We start from the raw sequence: 22,181 nt of genomic DNA, 5'->3' as shown, positions 1-22,181 counted from the left end.
GCACTGCAGCAGAGGAAGCATTGGAGAGGAGCCCAGTGAGACCAGTGGCTGGACTGGAAGCACAACAGAGTGTTTTTTACATAGTTACTAGTGCGCATTCAGAATTTTCCATCCCAGGTGTTATGCTGATGAGAAACGTGTCTGCTTTTCACTACAATTTGCGGTTTGACTTTTGATTTAAAAAAAAAAAAAAAAAGGATGAAAAGAAATGAGTAAACTGAAGTTAGAAGGGTTGTATTGTGAAACATTCCTGGTGGCATCAGAGGCGTTTTACCCCACGACTTGCACTCTTCTCTAACAGCAGGGCTCTATAGCTTTGTCTCCCAAACTGTGCTGCTGCATGCTCTGCTGTGATGTGCTGTCTCTCCTTACCACGCACCACAGAAACTGTCATGACATGCAATGAAAGGTGTCCTGCCGTGACACTTGCCACGGGACTCCTTGCATGCTATAGCTACAAGCTTCTCAGCTATGGGGACTCCTCCTGAATTGCATGGGCAGAAAGATCATCCAGGCTTTGGTGAAGCACCGACCTCTTTTTTCCTGCTGTGTAGTTATATTCTATACTAATTTCCTTCTTGGAGACTGAAGCTGACTGGAACAGTTCGCATAGCTTCTGTCTAAATGAGAAAGAGCAGGAATTCATTAATCATAGCACAACCTGCTAATCCACAAAGAGGCACGAGGCACTCTGGGCTAGCTCCTGGTCTAGGCAGCAATTCTGATGTCAAAACACTTGGAACCGGTGTGCTTCCCAGCAGCAGCGTGCAACCTGGATCTTTCACTTTTGGCTCCTGCCCTGCTTTCTCATTTGCTGACAGCAAGTGTTAGAAGTGCTTTGAAGGATGTGCTGTGCTTTGAAGGATGTGGTGCGCTTTGAAGGAGCAGTAGAAACTGCTAGTGAGCTTATGAGGGCGCCGCATCCAGCCCTCCTCTGCCATAGAGACGGTTTTTGCAAAAGCAGATCCTTTGTAGGAAACAAGAAAAAATTACAATAAGGGCATAAATGGGAAATCCTGTGGGTTTCAATGCTATCACAATATGAAGCATCTGGGAAATGGCTGGGAATGAGCTGCAGAGCTGTACTCTGCCTGCAAAGGGGTGCATTCCCCCTCAATATGCATGAGCAGCAGTAACAATTCCACAGGAGTACCAATGGGGAAGAGTGTGAATGTGAAATGAAATTTAACAGCTCACTCTGTCCTTTAAATTACACTTACAGAATTAAATGCAGAATCAGGGATCATTAAAAAAATGTTCTTTTAAAAAGGACAGAGTTTCGACTTTATCTGAGTACTTTCTTCATTGTAAGTGTTTTTAAGAATTGATCAGGCACACTCATTTCTACTGTATATTAGCAGAAAATAGTTGGTCATCCATTAGTCCCCTGCTGAGTTTCAATTGTAAAGGTATGACTGAAAGCTGGTATTAACTGTGACAGAGGGGCTTAAGAACCATATAGGCTTCAATATTGTATAAAAGACGTGAGTCAATAAGGCGTTTCAACAGTAGTTTAATGTGATTAATTTGTATTCTCCTAGCACATAGAGTTTGCAGCAGGCACAGCTCAGGTTCCTGTGGAAAGAGATGGTCTTGGGCCCCGGAAGGCTCTGCTCTGCTCTACCAGGATTGGACAGACCAGGGACAGGAGAGGGAACATGATGGGGAAAATCAGGGTGATTTTTCTGAAGTCACATCTGATGTCCAGCCGTTACACAAACCAGCTTTCTCTGTGCATGTTTTAATGCCTTGCCCAGGAACAGACACACAATCATATACCTGATAGCACTTACCTGTATGGACTGGGTTGCATTAAACAGCTACTTTAATATTATGGGAAAGAAGAAAGGAAAATCAGAGAGGACCCATTCTTAACAAAAAAAGACAGTTAATGCAAGACACAAGGAGAAAAAAAAACCCAAACCCAAACATAAAAACTTCTTTTAAAGCTGCTGCTAAAAGCATATATTGGAACACATCACCTTAATTTTCTTTAAACTGTATAGTTTATTTTTTAGTGATGTGTCCACTTAAGCAAGCTGACTTTGAGGACAACCAAAGGTGTGCCTTTTTGCCTTGGGAGAGAAAGCTGTCTTACGGGAGAAGAAATTTGCTTTCCATGAGCCTCGTGTTAAATTTCCTGTATAATGTCCAAGCAAGGGAGCGAGCCTGTGTAGTGACAACATGGTTAGTCAGGGAGACAGACAGGAATGAACACACTACTTGTCTTCATCCAAACAATATAAAAAACATTTTATGTTTATCATGGATATGTCCCTTCCCTTCTCCACCAAAAAAAGTACTGAAGACCTACCCTGCCAGGCACATTACTGAGTCTGGGCTGCAAGCATGAGCAACTTTTTTTTACTAGAAACAAGAAAAATGAAGTTTTCTTTTTATGATCCACTAAATGGTGAGAGGAGACACCCTGTCATGGAACAATAAATTCAAGCTTAAATCCTGAGGCTGGAAAAAAAGGTTTTATCTTTCCTGGTGTAATTCCTCAAGCAACTTTTAAATTTCCCCAGAGCATTTTAAGCTTCAGCTAACACAGTGTTATCCCATACAGTATTTGCCTGTAGAATACTATATTTTGTTTCATCTTTTCACTTCTGTAATTCTAATTCTTTTGTAACATAGAAATATCTTTTAATCAGGTCTGGGTTATTGGAATGGAGGTGACACCCTGCTGAGCACCTTGGTGTAAAAAAACCACATTCCCTGCAAGGGAGAGCTACATGAAAAGGAAATATTGCCATCTTTTTAGGGCAAGGGCATGGAGGAAATTAATCCTGGCTTTCCAGGTGCTGTCTGTGCAAACCTTACGCATGGGCAAGTCTCATTTCTGTAGTGTCGCTGCATCCCTGAGGAGCTCATCTGTAGGTGGTCATTAGTGGAGAGTGCTCAGACTGTCTTCGGTATGAACCCCAAATCCCCAGGGGTGCTGTGTTTCCCTGTTGGTGGGTTATACAGTTGGGCAGCTTTCATTCCTCCTTGTCACCCTGTCCTTTGGTGGTGACCCTGCTTGGAAACAACTTGGGCATCAGCCATGGAATGAGATTTTGGCTTTTTGGAAAGCCACCACCAGGACCTGGTAAGGATTTCCTCTCATGCAGCTGTCATTTACGATGAACCCCAGGGATCAAATACATTCTGCATAGTCACTGCACCACATCTCATTTACAGCTTTCCCTTCTCCAAAACACTGACCTGGTTTAAGTGAGCAATGAAACACTGAAGAAAACATTTTATTAAAAAATCAGTGGAATTACGCACTGCTAAAAAGCAGCAAAGCACTAGGAAGTTTCTTTGATTATTTTTCAATTTATGTAACAAAACATTATTGAGAGGAAAGAATATAATCAATACTGAGTAGCATCATAGCTAGCTGTGCAGCAATTTAATGCTAGAAATGGATTAAGGTGACAGGAAAAGTCAATGCAGTCTTAAATTAAAGGTGAGGAAAGTCAATGAAAAGTCAAAGCTAGTTAGGACTCCATCAAGTAACAGAGGATAAAGCCCTGGTAAGTACAGAGTGCCTCAGTAACCTTACCGTATCACTGGAGCTCTATGTTTAACATGTTCATTCAAAAGAGTAACTGGGTATATGTTTGTTCTCAGTTTGAACCATTAAACCATTTGAATTGGGTTGTTTCAAAAAGGATTTGCAAAAGGAGAGAAGTCTACGTTTTTACCTCCTTTGTTTAGAGTATAAAAAGGTGGATTTTTTCCCTCAGCGTTTTATTCTTACTTCAGAATAGTATTTTTCCCTGAAAGAACCTACAAACTAAACTCACTGGAGAATAAACAGGATTATAACATTACTAGTACCAGAGGAGGCACCTTTGGTTATGTAAGAGGGAGATAATTTTTACTTGCAGTTTTCGCTTAAATTGTGGCTTTGCTTTGTTATATTAAAATAAAAGATAAGGAGAAAAGTCTACTGCATTCCAGCAACACCTCTGACTTTAATTCTTTGGGGTTTCAAAAACCTCTGATAAAACTGAGAAAGCACAACTTAATATTGCTCTTATTTCTTAAACAAAAAGCAGCCTGTGTCTCTGAATTCTGTCATACTACTCAAAAGCATGGGTGTTCAACAAACCTGGTGTGCTGTGGACAGGCTCTGCTGATGAGTCCTTGAATTCTCATACTCTTACTAGAATAAAAGGCTGACCAGAAGAGATTGAAAATGTCATGGCCAATTTGTTACGATTTATACATGAATATCTTGAAGAGCTGTTGAGATTTCAGCATTTCTTAAACTTTGACCAGTTCATAGCAGGAACTAGATCTAGGTTTTGCTAGTAAAGAGGAAAAACTGTACTGATGAGGAGGGTTGGGTTCTAGAGATCTTTGGTTGCTCAAAGTGATGTTTTTGTAGCTTCACTTTTGATGATGCTGAAGCTTCAAGTAATGTGTCAAGCTACCTTTCAGTGTTCAGTCAGAGATGACCTGGAAAATCTGTATTGCCTGTCTTGCAATCACCAGTACCTGAGACGTCAGGCATAGCTTTCTTTTGCTTTTAGCATCTCCCAGGTGTGTAACAGAACTTGAAGGAACTTGCATCTCTTGCAGAAACTGATGCCAGAGGACAGGCTGTTGTTTCAGTGCAGGCTTTGCTCCCTTGATGCTTAACATTTACCCGACTTGTTAGAACAGCTGTAGTAGTCACAAATTATACATTCTCTGCTACAACACTGTGTTTAACAAAGCTGCTTTACCTAGGCACTATCTATAGTATGAAGGTGTGTGAATCTGCCTTCAACCTCCAGGACCAATAAGTGGCATTTCAAAACACAGTGCTTTGTGACATGAAATAACAGTAAATCATCACTGAAGTACGCATCATGTCTTGCCCTTTCTGCAGACGACTGAACTTTCTAACAAGTAGGAGACATAGAATTCTCTACCATCACAGAATACAGATAATGAGGCAACGCAGTTAGTATACTGGGCAGAAATTTTGGGACTGCCAGTGTTCAATTCCAGTTTACAAACAATTCCTTGTGCCACAAAGGCAGGAGATAAAAAGAGGTGTAATAGATCTAACCTTTCACTGTAGTCTTGTCAACTTTGCTGACTCCTCTGACTGGCGTGGTTGGAAGTGTAACTGCAAATGATGTCGGCTTTTATTCCAACATCCAAAGAGCTCAATACAGTGTTTGTGTGTCTAGTTCCCACAGAAACCTAGGGGAGAAGGTTTGCAGGGAGAAGACTTTAAGTCTCGGTTTGCTTGCTAATTGTTTTTCCATCATTATGTTGATCATTAACAAGAGTACACACAGGAAAGGAAACAGGCCACTGTCAGGTCATAAGCACTGATTTATTTATTCATTTTTCTTGTAGTGGAATATGTGAAAGATGTTTGAAGTCCATTTCAGTGGTAGTGTTGTTCTCTAAGAGAGAAATGCATACTGCTATTTAGAGGTAAATACCTAGCAGAAAGTAACTCAAGTGGTATCAGCCAGCAGTCTGGATTCATTGATGATGGTTATGAGAAAGGGCCTCTTTAAAATGACCTATCTATACCTACTTCTTTCTACAGTGAAATAAAATCCAGACTTTCTTCGAATTTTAGTCAGTTCATCATCAGACTCACAGGGAATTTAGGCTTAGGAGCCCACCCCAGCTGACTTGTTTCTGAGTCTGAAAACACCATGAAACACAGTGTGGCAGCCTCAGTGATTACACTGATCTCCTTTACAGACATGACATTTGGATGGGACGTGTGTTTCACCCAGTCTTACACGCCCCATTCACAGCTGACCCCAGTGGTCTCTCAATGCTGAGGTTGCCTTTGGTCTGAGGATGGCTGTGGGTAACAAACCTCATGGTGGAAGCGTGACATTAAGCTGGTCCTCCCTGGCTTGTGTTTCCTCACTGCTCTAAAGGCAGAGAGAGGAGCCAGGGGCTGGAGGGCATTTTCAGTGAACTTCAGACACACGGCTACTGCATAGCCTCTTGCACCAGCCTGTGTTTTTGCCATGTCCAGACTAGACAGCAGAGCATGGAGTGCTCCTGGGGATGTTTCAGTGTGCCTCTGTGGCAACGGTATCACCAACACCTGGTTGTGGCATCAGTGAGAGTTTTGTCTTGCTCTCTCTGCTCTTCCAAAAAGTGCACATGAACCTGGGAGTACTCTTCTTGTGAGGGCATTCAGAAGATTTGGTCTTGAGAAAAATAAATGGGGCTACGGAAACTGATTACTGAAGTATTTAGCAGTTTTCATTGCTTAAGGGAAGAAATAGAAACTAGAGAGGAAGGATATGCCAATTTTAATGAGATGTTGCTGCACCAAACACAGTTTTGCAGAGATTTTAAAGTTCATGCCCAGAAGAGTCGGGCCTATACTTCTGCTAGCATTATTCGCATTTAACCTTGCCTTCACAATCAAACTAAAATTGAATGAGTTTTCAGTCCACAAATCCATCACATACACATGCTGTTCTAATCTTACTTGCACACCAAGGGAATTTGTTTCTCTAGCTAAATCCCTAACACAACATTACACAGATAACTCGACAGCTTATGTAACAAACACAATTTGGGCTGGTGAATGTTTATGGGGAGCGTGGAGAAAAAGAATAAAATAAGAAGTAGGTTCATATAGGAGGGAAAAGAGTGCTGTGAATTATTCTGCTGTATAAATATTTCCTTCGGCTGCAAGCATGCCAGTGTGGAATGAGATGAAGCACTGAGATTAACCTGAAAAACAGTATAGTGCTTAGTTCTTAAAGGAACATCCAGGTAAAATGCTCTCAGGCCTTATATACTCCCATTTACCTCACAGATGTATTTCTCTCAGACTTCAGAAGAAGTAGGCTTGGTCACAGCAGAGTTCTTATAATTTTTTGTTTTAATATGGTTGCACCAAATGGCCTTAATCAGTTTCTATGCTCCTCCTAAGAGCCTGAACCAACAGCTGCAGCTGAAACACACAGCATTTCCCAAGACCTTCAAAGACCTTATCCTTCCACTTGAAAAAAAAAAAAAAAAAAAAAAGCCCTTAAGGAGCATTGCACAGAAACAAAGCTTTTATTCTCCAAATTCTGGATTTGGACAACACCAATGGTGCTGTCATTCAGTCCCTTCCTTCTGCCTGAACATGTTCTGAGTATTGCTCAGGACTGTGAAGACCCAAGCAGGTCATGATGGTACCCACCATACCAGAAGCTGGGAGCAAGGCTTTTTTCTTCCCTTTCTGATATCCTCTCTGCTAACACTTCAGAAACACAGTATCTCAAAGTGTGGAAACCACAAGCCATTGAATCAACAAGTGAAAACATCTTGTTGACCTGATTCATAAACTCACAGAATAATTGAGGTTGGAAGAGACTTGTGGATGTCACATAGTCCAACCTACTGCTCAATGCAGGCCTAATTAGAGTAGGCTGCTCAAATCCAGTTCAGTTTTAGATCTCTCCAAGGATGGATGTTCCATAACCTCTCCAGGTAACTTATTGCAATATCTGATGACCATCACGGTAAAAGTTTTCTTTATATCAAAGAGGAATTTCCCAAATTTAATATTGGGTCTGTTGCCCTCTGATCCTGTCCCTGCACATCTCTGAGAAGAGCCTGTCTCCGTCTTCTCTGCACCCTCCCATTAGGCAGTGGCAGACAGCAGTCAGCTCTCCCTGAGCCATCTCTTCTCCAGGCTGAACAAACCTAGCCCTCAGCCTTTTTTCCTACATCACATGCTCCAGCCCCTGACCATCTTGGTGGCCTGTCTATTGACTCGCTCCACTCTGTCAATGCCTTTCTTCTACTGAGGAGTCTGAAATTACAATCATCACAAACAAATCCTTGACCAAAGGAATCACCCATTAAAGAATAATGAAATTTCAGCAAGAACTTTGGGGTCCCATGTCAAAAATTTCTTTAGTCTTATATCAGGACATACCCATTTTAGCATTAAGATATTTACAGGTTAAAATGAGTGTTTGACACTTTGGAGTACAGACTTTCAAGAAACACCAATCTCACTCATGAATTCTCATTGAGAGCTGAAATTAGGGCCTTAATATAAAGTTTAATATAAAGATGAATGTAACCCACATCAATTCAGTGAAGTTGTTTCTCTAATCCTCTTATGTGAATCAGTCCTTCTCCCTCAGGGGACACAACATGCACGCAGAGCTTCATTATCTCTGTTCTTCCAAGCTTAACTAAGGCAACCTATTCACAGATGAGGGCACAGTCTTTTCCAGTCACAAATTTACTTAAGGGACTAGAAGGGACCTGATGCAGCGTGCATGCTGTGTATGCTTTTGTGTGGCACAGGCTGATTTTGAAGGGTACTTGTTCAGAAGATGCAGTTTTGACTTTTCTCACTAATACCATTAGCAGTTTCATCAATGTACAGCTTACATGCAAGTAGTAAGGTCACTGTTATATGTTACAGCTTCAGAAACACAAAAGGATGTAGGGATTGCCTCTCTGGGAGTCCTGACACAGGTTGGAGCAGACCAAACATCTAGTTCACCCTTGGTAAACTGTGCTCGTTAGTTCATATTAGGTTTTCATGACCTTTTCTTTTACACCGTTTGAACTGTTTCAACATGTCCTTTGTCCCCTTCGATGTAAAAAACCCTCTCTGTGGAAATATTTTTCTCTTTAATTTTAAGGGCACTTTTAAAGACTTCCCCTGAGGCACTGTAGAGCACAGCAGTGCCTCAGGACAGCTCTGTCTCTGTTTCCCTTTATGAATCCAACAAAACGGGATTTTGATTCTAATGTAAAGATTTAAGCTGCAAGTAGCAAACGATTATCTATCATGGTTCCCATTTCAGGATGAAGTACACTTAACACAACTTAAAAGAATGGTGTCCATTCCTTGCCCAATATATCTTTTTTTATCTTTGTTTTCATTTTAAGATAGTTTGTTTCTCCAATAGAAAAGATGGTTTCAACTGAGATAACACAGACAGAACTGGCTCCTATTTTTCTGTTTTACAGTTTGCCAGCTATATTCAGTAATTCCAGTGCTGCTCTCTGCACTGATCCCATGTCTACTGGGAATTTTCTGTCTACTTGTATTCAAACGCTGGCTGGCCGATTCAGTACGACTTTTGGGGTTTTTTATTTTCCTTTTTCTTTTTTCTGGCATTAAGGGAAAGGCAAATTCAGTTCATAGTGTGGTGGTTTTAATTGCTAGCACCTCAGGTAGCAGGAGGGCGTACCCAATGGGCAATCAGTCAGAGTGATTTGCCATTTGTGATGGAGAGAAGACAGCAATTACTTTGTTCACAGGATCAGAGCAGCATGTTTCCTGCTGCCTTGGATGCTTTCTGGGATTTTAAATGCAAAACATTTAACATAATATTGTTTGCTTTATCACTGCATCTAACCATCACTGATAGGCAATGACATATGGCAAATCTAGGGTTTTGCGGTGGCTTGTACCATGTAGCTATCATGTGGTAGAGGTTTAGGACCCTGGCGCCATAGAGAAATTTTGCTGATTTTACCCAAATGTCTCTTGGAACATGTCCATTGGGGAAGGAAAAAAGAAGCAATCTGTATGACCCATTTGTCAAGTATGCGGGAAGAAAGGGAGAGAGAAGGGCACAGCTATGACCTTCCTAGGTCTCTTCTGTGCCCTGCAATGTACTAACACTAAACAAGTCCTGTGCCAGATACATAAGATCATGAAGATGACTTTGTGTAAAAGGGAGACAGATGAGTCTGCAACAGCTGTACATGGCAAAGAACCATACCACAGCACTGAATGTATCCTAGTGATTACGTATAATACACCACAATTATACAAAGGCCTTTTGATAATCTTTTCAATAGCAAACTTTTGGGCATCTGGAGTGTTCTAGAAGATGATTAAATCGTCATTTTTAAAAAAACATAACTGAGTTATGTGTTTGCTGGCTACCTTAGCTAACTGCTCATGCCCTCAGCATGCTGTAGACCAGGTTGAATTATGTAAATCATTATCAATGTATAATTTACATCAAAGAAAAAACAACAAATTCTTTATCCAGGGTCTTCTTTCCTTTCCAACTGTGCCTTGTTACACTGATGAAATGAAGTCCTACTACTGGCTATGTGGCAATGCTGGGTACCCAGAAAGCCCTCAGCTTCTGAAATGAGTTAGATCAAGGCAGAATCTGGCTTAATGTCTGGGAAAGGAGAAGGGGCTCCGTACCAAAGACAAGGTGAACAAAGGTCTTCAGTCTATCAGGGTATAGGCTGACTGTTTTGGGAACAGTCTCAGACCCGTCACCATCTATGACTGTGTCCAAATATTAAAAGAGCAAGAAATTCACTTTGGAACAAACTGCCGACAAAACACAATTTGATCAACTCCATCTTAGCTCAAGGCAGAGGTAGGACCCTGAGCTGAATAACAGTGTGAGTGTCACATGAATGCTGATATATTCCTTCTCACGTTTAAGGAGTTAGTATCTCTACTTCAGCTTATAGAGAAGGGAGAGGCAGGGAGAATAAGTGACTTGCTCAAGGTCACAGTCAAAATCTACGGCATGGATAGGAACTAAATCCTAATCTATCGAAACCAAGTTCTGCGTTTGAACTGCAAGATGACCCTTTCTTCATTTTATGGAAAGGTAGTTAGAAGACTTACTGATGTGAAAATAGTTTAATAATCCTGGCAAACATGCCACAAATCCATAGCTGTTGTACATAAATACCTCTCAGATATCACTGCACATCCTGATCTGTCCTCCATTCCTTTTGCTGGCTCAGCAAGGTGTCACATAAAATAAGACTGAGAAGTTATCACATTAAGCATTTATTGATCTCAATAAGTTACAGTCAAATATGACCGTGTCTTAATGAAGAGAAATAAAAGGTCATCTACAATGCTCATACAGTCACTGCGATACAATACAAAATATTAGTTATTTATTAGAACAGAATAAAAAAAGTATTAAAGTCTTTAATTCTTAAAACACCAAGTAACTAGGGTCAAGATCCAAGATTATCCTAACTCTGTCTGATCTTGTAAGACATCCCAGAGAACTAGTACATGCTCTGTTATCACTACAAAAATCCTTGCCTAAAGTCACATACATCTAACATAAATTATTTCTGTTTTAAACTAGCAGCATTAAACAGACAGTAGTCACTGCTTTATCCTTTCCTTGGACAGGGTATCAAACAGGAGATTAAATTAGCTTTATAAAATGAAGTTTTTTTCTTTTTTTTTTTTTTTTAAATGGAAAGCCGTTCTTCGCTTTGGATCCCCTGGAAGCCTGCATTTGCCCTCTCTGCACACATTAACAGAGAAGAAAAGTCTCAGACTCTGCAGATGAAGTCTTTACTTTCCTCAAGGTGATGGCAAAATATCAATCAATTTAAGGCTGTCGTTTCACTCCTGGCACTTAGTGAGAAACAAGAGAAAAGCAGCCCATAACGAAGATCTCTGCCTTACAAGTCCCAGTCTCTGATGTCTGCATTTGGATGGCCATCTACTGAAACTACATGTTTTTGCCAGCTGCTTTGTGTGACTGAGAGGGAGAAGCACCTCTTGCTAGAGTCAAGGAAAGTCCTATTAGCTATTAGTCCTTGGATGTCCTTGCTTTGATCTAGCAAAAACTTTGGAGCAAGGAGTGATGTGCTACTTATTGACTTACAAACCCTTGAAGAGAGAAAGCCTGGGGGTAAGGGAGGACAATTCCTCTTCAGCTCCCGAGCCTTAACGGAATGGCAGATTAATTTCTTTTTTACAAATGCTCAATTTAGTTGAGAGGAGACATGACCTAAAGGGGATCCTGATGACTCAGTTTTATATTTCTACCTCAGAAAGCTTGATGAATGTGTTTGTGCACCTCAGGAAACCTCTTGGTGAAGAACTGGATGAGAATGAGGTAACACTAGGGTTAACCGAGAATTTAGGGAAGAGTAAAAAGGACATGAAAAAGCTGACGTTGTTTTATACTGTCACAGTTGCGGTCAGTCTTTTGCAAGTTCTCCTAGTGCTGAGAATTCAGGTCTTGATCCTCAGAGCCACAGGTTTCAGTGAGAATTACGGACCTGGCTGCCTTTTGGAGAGCTGGTTCTCTCCTGGCAGGTCCAAAACGGATTCTTGCTTGGAGGCCCTCACCACATGCCACAAAGTTTCCCTAAGAAGGGCACCTTGGGGACGTCAGTAGTGAAGGTGTTTAGGTATCCTTTAAGCTTCCTCTTGGCAACCCTTGCCCTGCCTGTTCATTAACATTTGCCATAACACCATCAAACCCAGTGGCTCTTCTTGACTGGATGCACCAGCTAAACCCTTCCAGCTTTCCATTTCCCTCAGCCCTAGAGAAAGCAGTTGAGTGATGAACACTTTGTCATTTCTGCTGACAGTGGAGATGTCAGAACAAATAAAAGATATCTTCACAGCAACCAGGTCATTTAAACTTTAATAAACCTTCTGTCTCAGCGCTGCCCTTTGACTGACCCCATCCGCGGCAGCCGGGAGCTCAGCCGGTGTTGCTGCCCGCACGTGGACAGATCTCGGCACCTCGCCAGGCTCCACCACACAGAGCTACTGCTCAGGTGAAACTCCTGCTGCGGCACATCAGCAGGACTCTGCGAGGGCCACAGACACGCTGACAATCATCCAAAAAGAATAAAACAAAGAAATGTAAAAATAAGAGATTAATAGATGAAGTGAGTTGAAATGCTTTCCTTCTCACCAGTACGTCACTGCATTTCACTTCAGCAAAACTGTTTTGGGCTCAGACCACCATCATTGAAAATAGACTTTGGCCCATATCTGGCAAATAATGGGGATGGAAAAAAGTATTACTCTGTCAGGGTAGCCTTCTGTCCTAGAGGCCGTGAAATGTCATTATTATTGGGTTACTAGATACCACACTAAATCTAAACTTGTAAGTCTATGGTAGCACTTATGTTAAACGAAACATCTTCCTCTGTAAGATAACTTCTGTGGACACAGAGAAACTTTTAGATTGCAAAAATTCCTCAGCAAAAGACACTTGGCAAGAAAAACTTGCTGATAAAGGAAAACATTCTTCAAACTACCCTAAAAAGCCTGTGACCAGTAGAAAAGTTTAAGAGAGGCATTTGGAAATGCAGCCATCTAGGCAGTGGGAGAGAGCCATAAGGAAATGAGAACATGAATCTGACATAAGCCTTTCTTGCCTCGAGTCCTGCTTGCTTTGAAATTGCACTTCATGTTATCTATTTCTGCAAAGCCGAAGTTACATTACTGCCACTTTTTAGTATACTTGGTGCTGACAACTGTCAGTATCTCATTGATTCTTGCAATAGTTTATGGTTTATCTCTGGAAATCTAGCTCTGGAAATAAGTGACTCAGTGCCAATCTCAGCTCCTTTTGTTAAACAACAAAAAGGTAGCCACAAGGTCCAACCTCAATGGTCACTGGGAAATCTGAAAATGTAACACAAATGCCTCTTTACTAACAGGCTCAGGAATCGGGCAGTAAAAATAATAAATCTAACCTTTCATTCAATCTTGTGATTTTCAAGCCAGTCTCATATTATTTGGAGCTTGAGAATGACCTTTGAATGCTTGGGGATGGGCAGTAATAAAGTCTTCTTGTCTTTGACAAAAGGTGGTGCCCTTCTGTCCTTTCAGTTCTTCAGAGTGCAATTTCTCTTCCAAGTCAGCAGCTTATCCTTGGCCCATGAGGCATTTAATGCAACAATTATATTAAAAAGAACCAGGAAAGTCCAGGCAATTGCATGGGAGATACCCATTTTCCTTCTGATTTCCTTTCTTCTCTCCTATTGTAGTTTCCTTCTGCTGATAGTCATGCAGCTCTGCTTACATATCAAGCCAGACCAGGGTAAGTGGCTGGTTCTGCTGTGGTGGGGGAGGTAGTCCTCATCTCCTTACTTCTATCCCTGCTCTCACTCTTTGCATCTGTGTATATCCCTGTCTCAGGGCTGTGTAACACTTTCCTTTTGGGACTGTTTTCATGCCTCTAAAAAAAAACATCTAAACTATTTTGGGAACCTTCCTCATAAAGCAACGGATGATTTAGCCAATATTGGACACACCAGCTTAAAATTAGGATTGGGAGAGACTGACATTTATCTCTACTGAAAACTGATTTCTATGATTCTGGATATTCATGATTAAATTTATTGCTGCTTTTTTTTTTTTTTTGTCAATTTCATATATTTGGATGACACATATTTCCAAAATTGGAATTTATCTGACCAAGTAATGGCAGAGTTGTTCATAAACTTTCTGAGAAGAACCGATGAATTCCTCACATGTGCGGATGCTATGGGCACAGGCAGACCACTTAGTTGCAGTTCAGGAATTGATTGCCTTCAGGAAAGGATGCCTGCTGTTTATTCCAGTAATAAAGTGCAGTTTTCCCTTTATTTTCTGGTGCACTTTCTGCCATGGAGATGTTAAATGTAATTTTCCTTTCTGATAGTTGCATCAAATTGTATTCATTAGCACTTTTTATAATTCAATGTCTTTCAACATTTGGATTGAAGCTCCTTTCCAAAATACTTTTCGTCCAGTTTTGGAGACGCTTTCATCTTTATGCCATGTCAAATGTTGTCTTCAAGATTGTACAGAAGCTGCTTATTAGTTTCTTTAACACTTTCTGTTACTCAGAGGACTTTGCCTTTCCATTTGCAGCTACCTGGAAAAATATAAACTGAGCAAGTTTTTGATCTACTAGTGATGATGCTGTCCATTAACTGTAACTATGAGGAGAGTGACTGCCTCCTGATTTATTGAGACAAATAGAATGATTTTTGATAATAGAAAGTAGAAAGCAAAGCCTTATTCCAATATAACTTTTACTTTTATCATCTCTGAGCAGATGTTCTAGTTTCCTCGCTTTTTACATGCGTTAGCTGATTCTTCTGAAGTAAGAAAAATGCTAAATCTCCTCATCGTTGTGTATGCACCACACTGACTAGAATCAGGAAAACCTCCACTACAGTGGGGAATACGCAAATCCTTTGTGGCAACATCATTCCCCAAATATCAAAACAGGAACATTTTGTTGCCTTAGCAGTCCTGGACTACATCAATGAGAAATACAACAAATACACAACAAGGGAAGATGCTCTCGAAACAGATCTTTTGCAGGATCTTATGCTTGGATGTTTTATTCCCATGCTGTGGGGCTGAACAATTAGGCAATTTAATAGTACAAGGCTCTGAGTACAAGAAAAAGCTGTTCAAGGTAAGACTCTCAGGAGGACAAGCATGCACTAGGGAGAAGAAAAAACACACATTTTATACCAAAATACAGCTTAAAAAAATTCTGGTTTGTTTGGGTTTTTTTTTTAATCAAAGACTGTAATGAAAGACATAAGTGTACTAATTGACTATGACTGATTAAAGTGGAAACCCTCTGAGCCTGCTTGCATGTCCCAGGCTGTATAGATGTGGCAGAGAGACGGCATTCATAGCGTTCCTTCACCAAGGAATTCCCAGCTATGCAAGGACACATAGCCACTTCAAAAGCTAAACCATGCCATGGGATATAGCATGGTTACCTCAGCATCAGCTCCATTCATGCCTTGAATCTGACTTGCTTTATCCTGCTTTATGTATATAACTCAACAGTTTTATACATATAGGTGTATGTTTGTGTGTGGGGGTTACACATATGGGAAAAGATGAAAGGAAACACACTGTTTCCCAGTTTAAAACATGCTGTTTAAAACTGCTTTGATGCAAACTAAGAAAAACTCAGGGAGACTTAGCATTCACAGCAGCATTTTGCTGGTATTTACTGAGAAATCAGACCTAATACAGATGGCGCAACTTTCCTGCTAACTGTGGTCAACCAAAGTAAATAAAATCATGTTTAGTTCTTTCAAAACGTATTGCTTGATAAGAGATTGTGTCAAAGTAGCAACATGAGCATAGGGCATAAATCAGAATGACCAAAAAGACAAATCAAAACAGACAATCAAAAAAAAAAATAGTAAAACCAGGAGAGATAAAGAGTTTTTTTCATCTGCATACTTATCAGCTCCAAAGAATAGCCTGTCGCCTTGGCCCTTGAGCTGCTAGAAATCCCTACTGCAGTGGAAAGGTTATTCCACATGCAGGATGTCAAGCTGACAGTGTGGTCTTGATGCAGGGGCTCTGGCAATCATCAAAGCAACGGTGATGGATGAACTGTTGACTACAGATGACAGCAAGAAAATAACAAGAAGATATGGCATAAAGCAGCAATCGAGGTTTACAATGCCAGAAGCTGCAGAAATAAAGATGCCTCATTCCCATGTGTCATGAATAAACAGGAATGAGGCTGGTAATTCCATGGGACACGTTACTATTGAGTGCTTATGCAGTGTCTTAAGCCTACACATATGAACTTTGTGTAAATATATGCCAGCATAAATCAGATGAACTTTGGATTTTTGGATTAAAGGGTTTTGAGTGTGGATTTCATTTCCTGACAAAAAACAGGCTTTGAGGGAAAGCAGATGTTTTCCACAAATGTTTCTGTTGTATTAGAAAGCTATTTTTTGTTAAAAAAGGAGAAACATCAGAAAGAATCTTCTCAGGACGCTTGCAAAATATAGGCCAGAGAAAAAGATTATCCTGCAGATGCATTTTTTTGTAGCATACAAGGAAACAGCTTGATAAAAACATACACATTTGCATAGAGGAGAGATGCAATAGAAGCAAAGTAAGTTTACTTCCATGTTCAGTTGTGGGTTTTTTCCCAAGATTTCCAATTATTTCACACATAGTAATACTTGTAACACTGGAATGAGAACACCTCTGGAGGTATTGTATCTGCATTATAACCCTGGAGTTTTGTTAGAACTGTTGTGCAATTTTTTCAAAACTGTGAGTGAAGAGGAAGGTGAAACCAGACAAATTTTCCTTACACCAGCACGTTATATTTTCCCTCCTCTGCATTGCAGTATAACAACCGCTTGGGTTGGCAGAATGACATTTCATTACCTAGACATATGGGAATTGATTTTAAAAATAGCAAAGAATGAAAGTATCCAATTAATAGTAATAGTTGAGCATTAATTCCCATTGACTGAAATTTTTTACTAAGTAGTGTAAGTATGAACTGCATATAAATCCATGAAGGACCAGCTGCCTAAACTAATCATATGAAAGATTTTCTGACCTACTCTTTTTGATTACTAACTAAGGATTCACTTTTTGTTCTACCTCTAAATAGACAATGACATTTCTTGTCATGATGCAACATCTCTGTTGTAACCACAGAAGCAGCACAGGTCTCTGACAACCGGAGTGCAGGAGTTTCCACTTTTCTGTGTAAAATCTTGAGAAGGAGGGTTCCATCTCAGGGAACTCTTTTAAAGGGAGCTGGGGGACCAGCATTTCAGGTATTTTGAAGGGCAGAGAAGAGGAAATTATTTCCCTAGTTAAAAGCAAATTCTCTCACTCTTTTCAAATCTATGTAGGGGGCTGGGAAAGGAAAGGCAATATTTAAAAAGGAAATAGGTCTTTTGTAGAAGCACTGTCTAGGAAGACAGGGATTGGACAAAATTATTAACAACTGAAAAATCATTCTCTGCACATCTGCCATGAATTTGCATAATGCTATCTTAACTAGTGTTCAAATCAAAGCCAGTTCAAGTAAACAGAAAAGTCCCTGATTGAATTAATTATAAATTTCAGAAACAAGAAAGGCTAAGCAGCAAGTATTTGCAGGTTTAATTTGCAAGCATATTGTAGCTTACACCACAGTGCAGTGAAAAATATTCTATTCATGCACAGTTCCATTATCATAATTGCCAAAAATGGTTCAGTATCATTTTAGTTATTAAGGCAGTAACAAACCTTTAAATGCATGCTGAGTCCCAATAATGTTATAGATTTACTTGCAGGATAAGGAATGAAAACCTTTTGTATGTTTGCTTTTCCTGAAGTAGAAAAGTTAATATTTTAAGGAAGAATTTATATAATTTGACTTTATCTAAAACTAAGGCATCTAGCCTAAGCAAGTCACTTCAGTGCAGTATAAAATCAATAGAAACAGATAAAAATTCCAGAGGTAATTTATAAGTAAGTGAAAATCTAAGAACAGGGAGAGGCAAACAGACCGCCTAGTCCTGTGCTGTGTCTCCAGAAGCGATCAGCATAAGATGCTAAATGGAAAGCACCAGAACAGCTCAAGCAAGGGGTCAAACTTCCCCACAATACTCCCCAAACACTGCAGCCAGTGGGCCATGGGGTTCCCGAGGCCAGCAGCAGCATCCATTCCTCCCCTTTGATGACAGAAGTCCAAGAAACAGGGCACAGCTCAGTCTCCTCCAGTGCTTCTGTCTTGCCACTAGCCTTGGGAAGAACACAGCTGCCTAAATGCCTCATTTGTAAATGATGCCATCAGTTATGATGATGTTTGTCTGTGCCCAGCAGCTTCTCACCAGGCCGTGTCCACACAGCTGAGGAGCTGCTTTTACCAAGTCAGGGCAGTTACTAATTCAGCTAACTCAAAATACAACCGACCCACAAGCCCTTCCACTGCATTGCCTGCAGGGTAGTCACCATACCCGCTATTGATCTTGCAGCAAACCAACGCAAGAAGCCATCCCAAAAGACCATTAATCCCTGAGCTCAGCACAGCAGGCGTTCGAGCTAGTTAATTGCACAGCTAGCACAAGAAGTTGCTGAGCAGATCTTTGCTGCAGCTGCGGATCTGCTCCCCAGTACATGATCATGGAACTGGCATATTTTTTGTAAATCCTTGACCAAAGATATGTATCTTTTATTTTAGGATGATCAGAGTGGCTTGTTATTTTTCTCTTGTAGATCTTGTACACATGAATCTCGGTCTGCAGACACAACATCTATGATGTTGTATATCCATATGCATGCAAAAAATCTTACCAGATGTAGGGGAATCAACAGCAAGGTGCTGGGTTCCACTAGTTTTATCCAGACACCCTAATCTTCTTGTGGGATGTCAGTCTTCCATTCACAGATAGCTGCTGTGAACTGACTATATATATAACTTTATAATAAACTCTGCTGTATTCTGACAGAAAGCTGAAGTCTTTTAGCAAATCATTCAGGGTAAATAACAAGCAGACCAGTTGTTTTGTTATTAAAGTATAGGTGAAAATACCCTTCCTTCAAATTGTAGTTATTTTTAAAGGTATTTCCTAACATGGCTGTCTGCTGTGTGAATCATGACCTGATCCTGGTAGCTTGGCAACTGCATTAGTTATTTTATATCTGGCAGCTCACACTGCTTAAAGAGATTGAACAGATCTTTTCTATAACCAATCTCATTTTCTAGTGCTGTTCTAATTGCCACACATATAGAGCCTATTGCTCCCATCACTGACAGGAACCTAGCAATTGCAAGGACTTTATGCATTCCTTGTTGCTGATGTGAATTTTGGAGGAAAACTACCATGAAACAAGGATTTGTTCTGTTAAGTAGCACATCCATGAACTGTTCGAGGCACCAGGAGACAGGAGGATGAGTAAGTCCAGTAATGTCCCCAATTTGTGATTTAGGGGGAGTGGAAGCTTAGAAAGAGCAAATGAACAAAAGGAAGAAAAAAGAAATAAACCAGATGTTCTTTCCCCAGTCTCAGGCAAAGCATTGCTTCTGTCTCTAAATCACTCTCAAAACACTTTTCAGGCTATCATGGGGAGAAAGAATTATTTGTCAAATACAGATCTGAAAAATCTCAGATCCACTTGTTTCTCTGTTAAATGATGAAGGCGAAAGAATGGAGATTAACTGCCTGTAGCTAAGAATAAGGCTGGAAGGAAAAGAAGCAGAAAAAAAAAATAAGAAAAGCTTAATGTTTTAGGAAACATGCAAGGTTAAATATCCTGATAACTATCATGAGCAAATGGCAGTCCTGCAATTAGCATTTAATCAAATCTGAGGAAGGGACTCAAACGTACTGACTTTATGATCCCCTCTACTAATTAGCTGGTTCTATCTATGAAATAGAAAAAATTTCTTATTAAAATCAATATTATATCTACTAACATTGGATCTGATCTAATATTAAGAGAAAATCTAATTATTATCTAAATAATATCTACATAATCTCCTGGAATAAAGTTAGAAGGAAAACTAAATACTGTTATATCCACTCTGGAGATAATACAACTGAAGCAGACATGGAGAATAAAAAAAAGAAAAACCATCTAGACACAATACATCTGGACACAGTGCAGTGTATGTCTTTTCCTTCTCTGACTCTAAGTGCTGAGATATGTTATGTTTTTTCAAAGAACTTAGTCCACATTGGCTATGTCTATACTGCTAAATTAAACTGTGCCAAAGGTCTTGGGAATGATAACACATTCATTTACAGTGGTAAACTCTTAGAACAAACTCTGGCGTGATTTTGCCCCAAGCCAGTTAGTTCCCTGCTAAATATTTCCCAGGCAAGGTTCAAAAGTTGGCATGTCCAAGCAGTCATTGCCATGGGTGGTCTGCACATAGCTAACCTGTTTTGGGACTGATGGATGCAGGCTATGGCATACCAGTTGGTCTCAGTGCTGGAGAGCAGTCCTGGACATATCTAATTTCCCTATATAGTCACAAACTCCTCAGGGAAACATGGCGCTCTCTAGAAATAATACACACTGTAAATCTGGTTGATAGCAATAAACAATTTTAGGATCTTCTCACTTGCTGCAGAAGTTGCAAACAGACACATTAAGGTGACAGAAAGGACCAAATTGTACTGGATCCCAATTTTAAATCTTGTTGAGAGTGAATGACTGTATTTTTTCCAAATGCCTTTCTTTGTAACACTGCTGTTTTACATGGATAATTACATTCACAGCACAGAAACTGCTATCAAAGAGATGGTGGCTTTTTTCCCATCCAGAATCCTTGCTTTCTTCTACCCAATAGCCTTTGAATCAGACCGTAAAGACAAGTATTTTCTGTTGCCAAATATAATCGATTTTAAGTCTAGACCTGAATTTATTTTATGACATGGAGAAAATTTATTAATTTCTCCTTTATCTCTGCTTCTGGAAATGTATCTCTTCTTAAATTAAAGTGTCTAAAAGTTGCTAGTACCATTTGATTTATTCCTCTGTAAAGAGAAGGGGCACCCTGATACATTTTTAGATCTGACCACCACTGGAAGTGTTCAGTGCATAAAAAATCTGTGCAGAATGTGCATAGAAAAGTAATAGGAATGTTGTGACTGGTGTGAATGGGGAACGAATGGAAAATATCTGACCATGTTTTGAAGACACCAAGAGATTAGCAGCTCATCAGAATCCTGGCACGTAGCGAAGTGCAGGTTCTCAGGACACCCAGGTCAGATGTTAGCAGGGCTCACTGAAAGAACTTTAAACTAGATTTGAAGGGGGAAAGGGATATAACCAGGCTTGCCAGAGATAAGCCTGGAGGCGTGCCAATGTTTGTGGGATGGTGTGCTAGCAAAGTCCTTTGGTCTGCCATCTCAGTAAAGGTAGGGGATGGAGATACCTGCAGCAGCAAACACACAAGGGCTGTTGATGTGTTAAGAAGCCATGGAAGCACCTGAGAATGGTCATGTCAGAATTAGGGCTTCTCTACCAAAAAAGGTGGAGAGATCAATAGCCCAGCTGAAGTGTACCTACACCAGTGCACGCAGCACGGGCAACAAACAGGAGGAGCTGGAAGCCATTGTGCAGCAGGAAAACTATGACATAGTTGCCATCATGGAAACATGATGGGATGACTCGCACAACTGGAGTGCTGCAATGGATGGCTATAAACTCTTCAGAAGGGATAGCCAGGGAAGGAAAGGCGGTGGGATGGCCCTGTATATTAGGAAGTGTTTTGATTGTCTAGAGCTTAATGATGGTGACGATAGGGTTGAGAGTTTATGGGTAAGAATCAGGGGAAAGGCCAACAGGGCAGACATCATGGTGGGAGTCTGCTATAGACCACCCAACTAGGGTGAAGAGGCAGATGAAATATTTCATAGAGACGTCTCATGATCGCTAGCTCTTGTTCTCATGGGGGACTTCAACTTACAAGATGTCTGCTGGAAATACAACACAGCAGAGAGGAAACAGTCTAGGAGGTTCCTGGAGTGTGTGGGAGATGATAACTTCCTGACACAGCTGGTGAGGGAGCTGAACTAGGGAAGATGCCCACTGGACCTGTTGTTTGTGAACAGAGAAGGACTTGTGGGTGAGGTCATGGTTGGAGGTCATCTTGGGTATAGCAATCACAAAATTACAGACTTCTCGATTCTTGGAAAAGTAAGGA

The sequence above is a fragment of the Cariama cristata genome, unplaced genomic scaffold (genome assembly GCF_000690535.1).
Source record: "Cariama cristata isolate BGI_N322 unplaced genomic scaffold, ASM69053v1 scaffold2804, whole genome shotgun sequence".
In the NCBI taxonomy this organism is placed as follows: domain Eukaryota; kingdom Metazoa; phylum Chordata; class Aves; order Cariamiformes; family Cariamidae; genus Cariama; species Cariama cristata.
The sequence above is the reverse complement of the archived record's forward strand: the minus strand, read 5'-3'. Positions refer to the sequence as shown.